Source organism: Pan paniscus, chromosome 23 (genome assembly GCF_029289425.2).
Source record: "Pan paniscus chromosome 23, NHGRI_mPanPan1-v2.0_pri, whole genome shotgun sequence".
In the NCBI taxonomy this organism is placed as follows: Eukaryota; Metazoa; Chordata; class Mammalia; order Primates; family Hominidae; genus Pan; species Pan paniscus.
Genome location: NC_085927.1, coordinates 31671203 through 31686058, shown reverse-complemented (window position 1 = coordinate 31686058; position 14856 = coordinate 31671203).

The following is a 14856-nucleotide window of genomic DNA, read 5'->3' as shown; positions in this document are numbered from 1 at the left end:
CTCCGTGCTTTTTAAATTGCTTTCACTGCTGTCACATCAAACCTCTTCACACTTCTGTAGGATAGATAAGGCGCAATTATTTCTCTGTTATGTAGATGGGGAAACAGAACTAGGCAGGGGTAGTGACCTGCCCACAGTCTAACAGTGTTTGAGTGGTAATCAGGACTAAAGTGGAGGAATTTTCATTTGAGAAGTTTAGCAGTGAGAGTCCATCTTAGGTTTTTTGGACCAATGGAGAGATCTCTGCTTTTCTGTTGGATACAACTGACAATGCTAGAAGAGATATTCACTGGAGGAAGGCCCCAGGGAAGAAATAAGGAACAAACCTTCTGCCTGTATTAAGCATTTACTGTCACAAGTGCAGTCGTACATGTTCCAAGATCACGGATGGGAAGAAAGAGGAGCTCTTCACCCTCAGCTCCAAGAGAAGAAAGTAAGGATGCTTTGGGAACAGACATCATTGTAAAATCACGCAAATCTGAGTGTGCTTAAGGGATTTTATGCCAGGTGGTCTTAGGTTCTAGTAAGGTAAGAGGTAAGGTCAGGCATCTACCAAGAGTGCATGAAGGATCGGGAGCTTGGAAAGTGTGAAGAAAGTTTGAGATAGTTGTTGTGTGCTTAAAATTAACTAAAGATGAATCAAAGGACTGACCCCTTTCATTGACAGCAGGGACTTTGTTATCTCCTGTATCCCCAGCACCTAGTATACAAATTGCATGTAGCAGGTGCTTGGTAAATATTTGTGGAATAACGCAGATCAATAATACCATGAGGCTGACTAATCCTGTGCTATCCCCATAATAGTCTTCAACTTCTCTTCACTTTTCCATTCATTTCCCTATATTATTTGAACACATGAATGAAGAAAGGAGTGAGTTCCTCACTGAACTACAAGTCTTTTTAAGAACAGGAGGTAACATTCCCTGCAGCTCAAGTTTTATGCGTAGAGGTTAAAGGAAGTAAAATAATGTGGAATGGTATCTGCCATTTTTACATCCATTCTTTGAGAACTGAACAGTGAACTTTTTTTAGAGACAAGATATGTCCCATCATTCTAGGCTAATGGTTTGTGGGTCATAGTTCCAATGGCTATTAGAAGGTATGATGTGCCTGCTTGCATTCTAAATCTTTCAGTTTTTATTTCTAACCTGCTGAGTCCATGGTTACAACCACTAAATTAATCACCTGTTTGAAATTTGCCCTCATTTTTATTTATTCATTCATTTATTAATTCATCTACTTACCTGTCAGCATGAGGAGACTCAATAAAATGTGGTAGAGTCATATAAAGGAACGCTATAGAAAATGTAAAATGTATGAAACACGGACCAATTGTATCAAAGTGGAGAAAACTGGAAAATGTAAGTCTGAGCACACAAAACAAAGTCGCACACAGTGATGTACACTGTAGAACCAATTATATAAAAAGGTTAGGACACAGAAAAAATTCTGCATATTATTTATGGCCATTCACAAGAGTAATAAAATATTTTTCATGTGACTAGGAATGAGAAGCCACTAATTCTTGGTGTTTCCAGGACCTATGCAATTGTTTTTAAAACAAGCCTAACCCTCAAATCTTTCAGAATCAGTTTTAAAACACGGTGTCTACTAGTCATGAATATACGATTTTTTTTCAGTTTTAATAATCAAAGATCACACACACATACACACACACACATACACACATACACACACAGCTGGCTCATCAGAGTATCTAACTGGCTTAAGATTGGTTTGTAAATGTCACATCTCAGATTCTACAAAAAGCGTGTTTCAAATTTGTTAAATCAAAACACAGGTACCATTCTGTGACATAAAAAAAGGATATCACAAAGTGATTTCACAGGTTGCTTGTTTCTTATTTTTATGGTTAAATATTTGCATTTTCTTATAAGGGCTCAATTCATTCTAAAACGTCACTACTTATATTCTACAAAAAAAAAAGTGTTTCAAACTTGTTTAATCAAAACACAGGCACCATTCTGTCACATGAAACAGCACAACACAAACATTTTACCAGATAGCTTTTTTCTAGTTTTTAGGAGTGGATATTCGTTTTTTGTTTGTTTTTTTAATAAGGGCTCAATAGGCTCAGAAATGTCACTTCTTAGATTCTACAGAGTGTTTCAAACTTTTCGAATCAAAACATGGTTATCATTTTGTGACATAAAACAGCACATCACAAATAGTTTTCAAAGAAGCTCCTTTCTAGTTTTTAGAATCTGATATTCATGTGTACCTATAAGGGCTCAAATGCTCAGAAATATAACTTCATAGATTCTGCAATAAGTATGTTTAGAAACTATTTCATCAAAACAAAGGTTCAACTCTGTGATAGAAAACACATCACAAAGGATTTTCACAAAAAGCTTGTTTCTCATTTTTATGGCTAAATATTTGCATTTTCTTATAAGGACTCAATAGGTTCAAAACATCACTTGTTAGATTCTACAAAAAGAGTGTCTCAAACTTGAATCAAAACACAGATTCCATTCCGTGACACAAAGCAGCATATCACAAAGCATTTTCACAGACAGCCTTTGCTTGTTTTTAGGACTGGATATTTGTATGTTTCTATAAGGGCTCAAGTTTGAAAATGTCACTTCTTAGATTCAAGAGTGTTGGAAATTTGTGTGTTGTTCAACTCAAAACACACGTTTCATTCTGTGACATAAAAAAGCACCTCACAAAGTGTTTTCGAGACAGTTTCCAGTTTTAAAATTGGGTATTTGAGTGCTTCTATAAGGGCTCCATAGGCTCATAAGTGTCACTGTTAGATTTTACAAAAAGAGGGTTTGGAAGCTGCTTCATCAAAACACAGGTTTCATTCTGTGTCATAAAATGCAAGTAACAAAGTATTTTCACAGATTTTTCCTAGTTTTGTGGCTGGATATTCATATTTTCTTATAAAAGATCAACAGATTTGTAAATGTCACTACATAGGTTCTAGAAAAAAAAGTGCTTTGAACTTGCCAAATCAAAACACAGGTATTATTCTTTGACATAAAACAGCACACCACAAAGCGTTTTCACAGCTAGCTTGTTTCTAATTTTTATGGCTAATATTTGAATTTTTTATAACGGCTCAATAGGTTCTCAAATGTCACTTTTTAGATTCCATAAAAAGAAAGTTTCAAATTTGCTGAATTGAAACCCCAGTACCATTCTGAGACATCAAACAGCATATCAGAAAGCATTTTACCAGATAGCTTGTTTGTAGTTTTTAGGACTGGATATTCGTATTTTCCTGTAAGGGTTCAATAGGCTCCAAAATGTCACTTCTTAGATTCTACAAAAAAGTGTTTGGAAGCTGTTTCATCAAAATGCAGGTTCCATTCCATAACATACAACAGCATACCACAAAGTGTTTTCACAGATTGCTTGCTCTAGCTTTTAGGGCTGAATATTCGTATTTTTTAATCAAGTCTCAATAGGTTCAAAAACTTCACTTTTTAGATTCTACAGAGTGTTTTGAACTTGTTGAATCAAAACATATGTATTATTCCGTGACAAAAAGCAGCACATCACAAAGCATTTTCACAGATGGCTTGCTTCTAGTTTTTAGAACTGGATATTCATATGTTTCTATAAGGGCTCAATAGGGCCAGAAATGTCAATTATTAGATTCTAAAAAAAAAACTGTTTGGAAGCTGTTTCATCAAAAGGCAGGTTCCATTTTTATGACATAAAACAGCATGTCACAAAGCGTTTTCACTGACAGCTTGCTTCTAGTTTTTGGAACTGGATATTTGTATGTTCCTATAAAAGCTCAATAGGCTCAGTAATGTCACTTCTTAGATTCTACAGTGTTTGAAAGTTGCTTTGTCAAAACACAGGTTCAATTCTGTGATATGAAACCACATCACAAAGCGTTTTCACAGGTAGGTTTTTTCCTAATATTTAGGACTAAATATTAATATTTTATTATAAGGGCTCAATAAAATAGAAAATGTCACTTCTTAAGATTCTACAAAAAGAGTGTTTGGAACTTGTTGACTAAAAACACAGGTTCCATTCTGTTACATAAAACAGCATGTCACAAAGCATGTTCTCAGCTAGTTTGTTTCTAGTTCTTAAGACAGGATCTCCATATGCTCCTATAAGGGCTCAAGAGGCTAGGAAATGTCACCTTTTAGATTGTATAAAAAAGTGAGTGGAAGCTGTTTCATCAAAATGCAGGTTCAATTCTGTGATATAAAACAGCACATCACAAAGCATTTTCACAGAGAGCTTCTAATATTTATGACTAAATATTTGCATTTTCTTATAAGGGCTCAATAGGTTTGAAAATGTCACTTCTTAGATTCTACAAAAAGTTTTGAAAGTGTTGAATAAAAACAAAGATTCCATTTTGTGACATAAAGCAACACGTCACAATGCAATTTCATAGCTTTTTTTCTCATTTTTAGGACTGGATATTCACATCTTCCTGTAAGGGCTCAGTAAGATCGGAAATGTCACTTTGTTAGATTCTACAAAAGGAGTGTTTGGAACTTGTCAACTCAAAACACAGGTTCCATTCTGTGACATAAAACAGCACATCACAAAGTGTTTTCACAGATATCTTATTTCTAGTTTTTAGGGCCGGATATTCATATTTTCTTATAGAAGTTCAATAGGTTTTGAAACATCACTTCTTACATTCTACCAAAAGAGTGTTTCAACTTTGGTGAATCAAAACACAGGGACCAGTCTGTGACATAAAACAGCACTTCACAATGCATTTTCACATATAGCTTGTTTCTAGTTTTTAAGACTGAATATCCATATGTTCCTATAAGGGCTTAACAGGTTTGGAAATTTCACTTCTTAGATTCTACAGAAAGAGTGTTTGAAAGCTGTTTCATCAAAACGCAGGTTTCATTCTGTGATGTAAAATAGCACATAACATTGCATTTTCAGAGATAGGTTTTTCTTCTTATTTTTAGGAGTGGATACTTGTATGTTCATCTAAGAGCTCAATAAGCTCAGAAATGTCACTTTTTATATTCTAGAAAAAGTGTTTAGAACTTGCTGAATCAAAACGTAGTTTCCATTTTGTGACATAAAACATCACGTCACAAAGCATCTTCAGAGATAACTTGTTTCTAGTTTTTGGGGATGGATATTTTTACTTTTTTAATAAAAGTTCAATAGGTTTGGAAACAGCACTTCTTAGATTCTACATCAAGAGTGTTTTGAACATGTTGAATCAACACAGGAACCGTTCTGTGACATAAAACTGCATGTCACAAAGCATTTTTACAGGTAGCTTCTTTCTAGTTTTTAGGACTGGATTTTGCATTTTTTTGTAAGAACTCAATTGACTTGGAAATGTCACTTCTTAGATTCTACAGAAAGAGTGTTTGGAAGCTGTTTCATCAAAACTCTGGTTCCATTATTTGATATAAAAAATACATCACAAAGCATTTTCGACAGCTTGTTTCTCGTTTTTAGGGTTATTCATATTTTTTATAAAACTCAATAGGTTTGGTGACATCACTTCTTAGATTATACAAAAAGAGTGTCTCACAGTTGTTGAATCAAAACACAGGTACCATTCTCTGACATAAAACAGCATATCACAAATGGTTATCACAGATAGCTTGTTTCTAGTTTTTAGGACTGGATTATGTATATGTTCCCATAAGGCCTCATTGCCTTAGAAACATCACTTCTTAAGAGTCTACAAAAAAAGTGTTTGGAAACTGTTTAATCAGTATACAGGTTCAATTTTGTGATATGAAACAGCAAAAAGTGTTTTCGCTGATAGCTTGTTTCTAGTTTTTATAGCTGGATATTTGTATTTTCTTATAAAGGCTCAATAAGGTCAAAAACGTCACTTCTTAGATTCTACAAAGAGTTCAGAACTTGCTGAAACAAAACACAGGTTCCATTCTGTGACATAAAATAGCACATCACAAAGTGTTTTTACAGATAGCTTGTTTCTAGTTTTTATTACAAGATATTCATACGTTACTGTAAATGCTCAATAGATTCGAAATGTCACTTCTTAGATTCTACAAAAAGAGAATTGGGAATGTGTTTTTATCAAAATGCAGGTTCAATTCTGTGTTATAAAACTGCACATCAAAAAGTGTTTTCCAAGATAGCTTGTTTGTAGACTTTAGGACTGGATGTTTGTATGTTCCTATAAGGTCACAATAGGCTCAGAAATGTCACTTCTTAAGATTCTACAATAGTGTTTTGAATCTGTTTCATCAAAACATAAGTTCATTTCTGTGATATAAAGCATCACATCACAAAGTGTGTGACAGATAGCTTGTTTCCAGCAGTTAGGGCTAAATATTCATGTTTTCTTATTATGGCTCAAAAGGTTTGGATACATCACTTTTTTAGATTCTACAAAAAAGAGTGTTTGGAACCTGTCTCACAAAAACACAGGTTTAATTCTGTGTTATGAAACAGCATATCAAAAAGTATTTTCAGTCAGGCATGGTGGCTCACGTCTGTAATCCCAGCACTTTGGGAGGTTGAGGCAAGCGGATCACGAGGTCAACAGATCAAGACCATCCTGGCCAACATGGTGAAACCACATCTCTACTAAAAATACAAAAATTAGCTGGGCGTGGTGGCGCACGCCTGTAGTCCCAGCTACTAGGGAGGCTGATGTAGGAGACTTGCTTGAACCCAGGAGGCAGAAGTTGCAGTGAGCTGAGATCACACCACTGCACTCCAGCTTGGCAACGCAGCAAGACTCCGTCTCAAAAAAAAAAAAAAAAAAAAAAAAAAAAAGCATTTTCACAGATAGCATGTTAGGACTAAATATTCATATTTTCTTATAAGGGCTCAATAGGTTTGGAAATGTCACTACTTAGATTCTACAAAGAGTGCATTGAACTTGCTCAATCAAAACAAAGTTTCCAATCTGTGACACTAACAGATCAGAAAGCGTTTCCACGCATTGCTTGTTTCTAGTTTTTAGAGGAAAATATTCATATTTTCTTTTAAAGGCCTCAGAGGTTTGGGAATGTCACTTCTCAGATTCTACCAAAAGAATGTGTTGAACCTATTGAATTAAAACACAGGTTTCATTCCGTGACATAAAATAGCACATCCCAAAGCATTTTGACAGATAGCTTGTTTCTAGCTTTTAAAACTGTATGTTTGTATAAGGGCTCAATAGGCTCAGAAATGCCACTTCATAAATTCTACAAAAAAAAGTGTTCAGAACCTGTTTAATCAACACACAGGTTCAACTTTATGACACAAAACAGAACATCACAATGCGTTTGCATGGATGGCTTGTTTCTAGTTTTTAGGACTGAATATTTCTATTTTTTAATAAGGGCTCAAGAAGTTCCAAAACGTTACTTCTTAGATTCTACAAAATGAGTAATTTCAACCTGTTCAATCAAAACACAGGTTCAATTTTATGATATAAAACAGCACCTCACAAAGCATTCCACAGATAGCTTATAGCTTATTTCTAGTTTTTACAACTGGATATTCATATTTTCTTATGAAAGCTCAACAGGATCAAAATAATCAATTCTTAGATTCCACAAAAAGAGTGTTTTGAACTTGCTGAATCAAAACACAGGTTGCATTCTGTGACATAAAACAGCACATCAAAAAGCATTTTCACAAATAGTTTTCTATAGTTTTTGTTTGTTTGAGACAGAGTTTCGCTCTTGTTGCCCAGGCTGGAGTGCAATGGCGCAATCTCGGCTCACTGCAACCTCGGCCTCCCAGGTTCAAGCAATTCTCCCACCTCAGCTGGGAGCTCCATCAAACAAACCTGCCTTCCATTTTATTTCTAAATAAGATAACTATTATTTGGCTTAGTGGGGTGTCCCGGAGATTTATTTTCCTTTAACAAAGGATATGAAATTATCCTGCTCTGCTCACTATAACTTTTCTGTATTGAAACATCACTATGTCCCTGTGAGTATATACAATTATTTGTCAATAAAGAAAAAAAACCCAAATAAAATAATAAAATAACTACAAAGATTTCAAAAGCTATATACCTCCCTCATAATTTGTCAGAAAGGAAATTTCTTGTGGGCCTCAACATCTTTACACTAAAACAGTTCTGTTGAATTTGACCCTGGCAATATAAATTGGCAATTGATAGATTATCTTTACAGGTGGGGGACAAAGGACAGAACCGAAAGTCATCCCTCTCCTCACCTGAGACAAATGTGTATCTGATTGGCTTTCTCTGCCCAGTTTTTTATGTAAAAATGCAGATTCACTAAGCCAGACTCAGGCATAAGTGACTATTCCTCTATGGCATCTCGCATGTAAATTATGTATTCAGTGAAAGGATAATCAGAAACTCAAAAGAATGCAACCGTTTGTCTCCTATTTACCTATGAACTGGAAGCACCCACCCCCAACCCTGCTTCAACTTGTCTCACCTTTCTAGAGAGAAGCAATGTACATCTTACACATATTACACTGAAGTGTAATAAAATGTAACAAAGAGAAGTTTTCAGCCTAATGAGCTAAATAATTTTTAAAAAGTGGAAACTGGGTTCAAAGACATTCAGTAATTATATTAAATGACACCAATAATGTGAGCTCGATTTAAGAGTACCCAGCAACACTTAAATTCTTATGAAAGCAAATGCTCTATTGGTTCCATTGGCTTTGTTGATTACATATCCACTAAGGTATTAAAAATATTCAACACCTTAGTGACCAGTGACCCCACTCCTGAGTTTCTAATTTGAACAACTTCTAAATATCCAAATCATATTTTTAAGTAATATAGTACCTGGAAATCAAAGATTAAATCTAAGCTACACTTAAGCTTGATCACTTCTCCTTTATTACAGTTAGAAACATTCTTTGTTTTATAAATTTTTACTTATTTTGAGACAGGGTCTCACTCTGTTATCCAGGCTGGATGGAGTGCAGTGGCACGATCTCGGCTCACTATACCCTTGACCTCCCAGGCTCAAGCGATTCTCCTGCCTCAGTCCCCCAGGTATCTCAGACTACAGACACATGCCACCACGCCCGGCTTATTTTTATCGTTTTTGTAAACATGGGTTTCGCCATGTTGCCCATGCTGGTCTTGAACTGTTGAGCTCAAGCGATCCACCTGCCTTGTCCTCCCAAAGTGCTGGGATCATAGGTGTGAGCCATTACGCCAAGCCTTTATTTTTGTCTGTCCTATTATGTAGCCCTTTACTGTTTTCCAGAGAGGTGAAGTATTTTGCAGATATGCATTATGTCTCCGAAATGTCATTACGCTAGCACAAAAAAACTGAGATGAACTCATAATTTATAGTATCGCCTCAACCCGAATATCTATACAATTTTGAAAACATTCACCCTAGCGACTATTAAAACTAACTTGAATAAGAAACAGTAAACTACTAGTATGTGATATTATCTTTCAAACACTTCTAAAAGTATAAGCAATATATGAGGAAATGGGGTACAGTTTGGTGTCTCTCCCCAACTCCACATACATACCAGGATCTGGGGGAAAAAAAGCTCTCCTTAGAGAATATTATTTAAATCAACATGTAATTGGCAGAGCTAGTGTATGTCCCATGACCTGTGGACCCATCTACTTTACTGTAGATTAATTAATGCTAATATGTTGCCACAAGTGAAGAAGAATGCATCATGGGAAGCTCATCAAGAAATATGCAACCCCTGCTGACACAGCTCCCTACATGTCACCTTCTCTATTGCACATGCAACATTGATGTAGGAATTAAAAAGAAATTATTTAGGCAGATACTGAAAGTAAGGAAGTCCTAGTGTAAAGTTTTCCTATTAATGAAAAAAAAAACCCATATCATTTATTTTCTAACAAAGAGCATCTTGTAAAATTGGGCTGCAGACATTGATAAGCTCTCATAGGAATGCCAGCAGCTGTGCCAATAGGAAAAGGCTACCTGTGGGCCAGGCATGTTCAACATGGTGGCTCCATCTTCCCTTTTCTCTGTCAACCACAGGTACAGTAAGGAACAGATAATATGGTGCTGGTAAGGTAGAGAACCCGTCTGCATAATAAAAGATTAGGGTGCGATGGCCAGCTTCTCCCTGTGCTATGCAAACGTTCACACCTGGTCCAACCAGTCTCTCGAGCCCTGTGTAAATCAAGACACCACCTCCTCAAGCTCCTTTATAAAACCTTGTGCTTTTCACCACAAAACCGGAAGACCCACTCAGGTGCCCCCCTCTCTCTCTGCAGGAGAGAGAGCTGTTCTCTTTTCTCTTTCTTTCACCTATTAATCATCCACTCTTGAACTCACTTCTTGTGTGTCCACATCCCTGATTTCCCTGGTGTGAGATGACAAACCTCAGGTATTAACCCCAGACAAACAACGCTGCTGAATCAACATTCTTTCAAATCTCAATTCAATTGTGCTGTTTCAGAAAAAGCCATTGTTCAGGGGTCCACAAACTATACCCTGCAGTCAAAATGTGGCCCACCACTTGTTTCTGTAAATAAAGTTTATTGGAACACAGCGCCATTCACTCATTTAAACATTACTGATGCTGCCTTGGTATGACTTCAGAGTTTAGTTGTCAGAGACCACATGCTGAGCAAATCTGAAAATAGTTACTATTTCACCCTTTACAGGAAATGTTTGCTGATCTCTGAATTCCAATGTAATTTTCCTGGATATAAGATAAAAGATTTTGGTTCTAAAACAAAATATTAAGTCCATCCTTAAGCTATCATATACTGAAAAGGACTATACATTTTACAACAAACATACAGGGAATAAGGCAAGCTAATGTGAGTCTATAACAAGATTGCATTGCATATAATTAAAGAACAACAACATTTGTTACAATCTAATATAAGAACTATAATTTTTAAAATTTACATAGGATGCTGGTAGAGCAGGATTATTTACAGGACACATGAGTAGATTGAGCCTTTGTAAAGAAGAAAGTGCTCAAAGGCTTTAGAGGTACCTAGCACCAGCAACACATTATGTTTTATTTCACTCTTAATAAGCTTGTCTCCAATCTGACAATTAAGAGGAAGTTATTTTGCAATTAATTTAACCGTAGTTGGAAAATACTACTTTTCTTTTAATTTCTAGACCTTTTCTACTAATTACAGCATCAGGCTTGATAACAGCAATATTGTAGGATTACTCTAGAAAAAAATTTTTAAAAAGAATTTCATTTTCTTGGCACAAAGTCTGGATAAAGGATATGGCAAGTAGCACTGTAAATTCCTTACCAACAGTGAATTGTTGCCCATTGACAGCTGTGTCTCTTATTATGGCATTTCAACTACCAAAGAGTTTCTACCTAGAATCAAACTGCAGTTCCCATATTTGCATGCCAGGGAAACATTCGCAAGAGTTTTTAATCAAAAGGCAACAAAACTTGAGTAGGCAGGCATTGGTGGTTTGAATGCAATTCCCACACATAAGTATAACACCTATGATCCATTCAGCACACTTATCACCAGTGAGTGCAGTCTTAACCAAGAATCATACAAGTAATAATTACTGACAGATTTACCATCTATGAACGTATCAACATTCTTATAATGAATATTTAGTGCAAGATTACTCATTTGGCTGTGGCTATTTTCCTCTGCTCCCTCCAGAGTATGAACACATACACCCCACACCCTTCACACAGATAATCTAGTGAAGGCATGAAATTGTTAACTGCAAAGTAAACCGAGAGTATGGGTCACAAAGGAAGAAATTATCTTCACAAACTTTTGGAAGATGCTGAAGAATGAAATAGGAAGCCGCTGTCCAGATTAGTCACAGGAAACAGGAGTCCATTGTCCTGAGTAACCTCTGAAAGGCTCCAGGCCCAGAACCAAAGGTAAAGCAAGTGAGGAAAAGAGGGTGCTTTTGAATAGTTGAGGCTCGCAAGGCACAAATTATCATTTATCCGAACAATTTCTCATTGATAAACATTGTTGTTACCCAGTGTTTTGCTGCAACAAGTGATGCTGTGATAACCACCCATGTACAGAAAACCCTTTGCCTTAAATTTACTTAAAACACTCATAAGATGCTTCCCCACCATCTTCTGAATCTAAATCTACTAATGCAATTTCAGGATACTATGAAAAAGCAGGCAATACAAGGAGAATGGAGTTATGTGTTAATATTATAGTGAAAGAGTTTTTAGAAATGTAGGTAGTGAATATTTATAACCTAAGAAACAGAAGATAAAGTGGAAGGGTACCTGCATTTATTACATCTAACATTACTGTCCCTTTAGTCAACTTGCTCACAAACACAATTCTTTACAAAGTTAATTTTCATAAACCTTCTATAACTTGCTTAAACTTTATTTTCTTACAACTAAAAATAATTCTTAAACTTTCTAAATTTGCCAAAACTCACTTTTTGGAAAAAACCATATTCCCACCCCTTTTAAAACCAAAAACACATAATTTTTCTTTTCAATGTAAGCAGTTTCAATTACATACCAGGTGCAGAGTCCAGGATACAAGACAGAACTGCAGATAAAGTCTAACTCTTCCAGCATAGCTAGGAGACATGGCTAACTCCACCTCTCCCCAGGCCTTACCTAGAAATCTAACAGTTCCAAACTAGGTAAACTGAACAATTTTCCAAAGTCAAAGAAGCAGTTTATGACATTAAAGCACTTAGCCAACTTAACCTCTGACTTAATTTAGACCAAATGTCTACTTTTTGAAGACTTTTTACCACCAATAATTTTAAAACTCTCATTTCCCAAAGATTGCTGAAGTCACGTGAAATAAAAGGCATTAGAGCTTCTATTTTTCTGACAATTTAAGAGCTTTCATTATCTTTTAATCCAATTAATTAGAGCTCCTTCATATAAACATCACACATACGACACTTCTAGACAGGAGAGGATCTACCGGCGTAAGCTTTTCTTTCCCATCTTATGACTTTCTGACTTGTCCTATATTTCCTGCTTTCCTAATTAGTCATTATCTACTTTAGTGCAAGAATTTGCCATACAAGATCCTAAGATTTCTCTCCTTCATAACTTACCTTACCATAAATACATGTTCATATCCACAACTTTCTTTAGCTCTCCCCTACTAATTTTTGATGCCCACCCAAATCAAAAAAAAAGTCAGGTAAAGCAAAGCAAAACAGAGCAGAGCCTTAGATTTTGAGACCTGTCTGCTTACAGTTCTTGGGGTTCCAAGAGGAAAACAAAGGTTTCTCCTAAAATGAGGTCTGTGGCACCTTCTGTTTTGCACAAGGAGTCCCAGGCTGTCAGAAATTACCTTAGGTCCTTTCATGTGGGTAACAAGAGTGGCAAGACAGACAGACTATGGAAATAATTCAGTCAACTGAGAAGAAAAAGAAAACCTTAGTACTGTCCCCATTGTACAGATGGAGAAGCTGGGACCCAAAGCACCATGCAGTTTAAAAATTCATGTTCACAGCCGGGCATAGTGGCTGCCTGTAATCCCAGCACTTTGGGAGGCTGAAGTGGGTGGATCACGAGGTCAGGAATTCGAGAACAGCCTGGCCAACATGGTGAAACCCCAACTCTACTAAAAACACAAAAATTAGCCAGACATGGTGATGTGCACCTGTAATCCCAGCTACTGGGGACGCTGAGGTAGGAGAATTGCTTGAATCTGGGAGACAGAGGTTGCAGTGAGCCAAGATCACACCACTGCACTCCAGCCTGGGCGACAGAGTGAGACTCCATCTCAAAATAAATAAAATAAATAAATACATACATACTTATATAAAATTCATGTTCACATAGAGTGAGGCTCTACAGCTCACTCTCTTAACCATCCTGTAATTCTGCCAACTCTATGCCCAGTCACTGATGCACTTGTATGGCAGCTCATGGTCCCCTTAGAGCTTAGAACCTGCGTTTCATTTCCTGCTCTACAGCTATATAATTTAACAATTTTCCTCTGAATTTGTTGGATTCTAACCCTATAAATCTCCAATCTTAATATTACTGAACCTTAAAGGGGGCTGTGACATCTTTAGTCTTTAAAAATATTAAACACCCTATAAACCAAGGACTACATGAGATTAAAGCATATTCAAACTTCTATACACTTTAAAACATTGAGGCAATGCATTGACAAATACACCTAAGCAACTGCAACCAATTTCTATCTCTTCAAAATAACTGTCTCTTCAAAATAAGCTATCTAGCGGTACTTACGCATATTCTCACGTGTCAACAGGATTTTACATGATCATAACCTTATAAATCATTAAAAAGTGTCAAAATTATAGGCCTTATATATATATAGGCCTTATACAATTCTGCGGGCTTGAAAAACATGATACAATATAGACTGTTTCTTGAAAGCAGTCAATAAAATGCATTAACTTCCAAAGTGATCACTTAAGAGTTCGTATCAAAGGCAGTAATACTAGGAATAACACAGGGCTCAACACTGCAGCTTCTCGAAGGTGAAAGTTAATAAAGCCTTGCTTTTGGTTGTGAATTTTTGCCTTAAAACATTATACATATGATCCTCCCCTTCCCTTCCCTGTTGCAAAGATGTGGTGATGAACAAGGTTTGCTCATGCAAATGATATAAAATGAAGGGAATGTGGTTCACTTAATGATCTCATAAACTTTTGGAACTTATTAACCCCCTGACTTGCATTTATCTCCAGACTATATGGGAGAGAGATGAAATGACTGTTTGCTATCAGTACTTTATTTGATGCTTCATTTTTTGATTCCTTGCATAACTACTTACAACGCATTAACAGGATCACGAAAGCAAAGCTATTCAAGTAACTAAATCATTATGCAACTACTTTCTCATCTCTAAAACACAGTAATGGACCAATTATTTTAAAAATACAACACACTAGCAAGTAGTTTACTTTTAACTCAGTTTCAGTTTGTTAAGGCCATTGCTTGGGATAAAGAAAACAAAAAGCAGGAGGAACAGAAAGA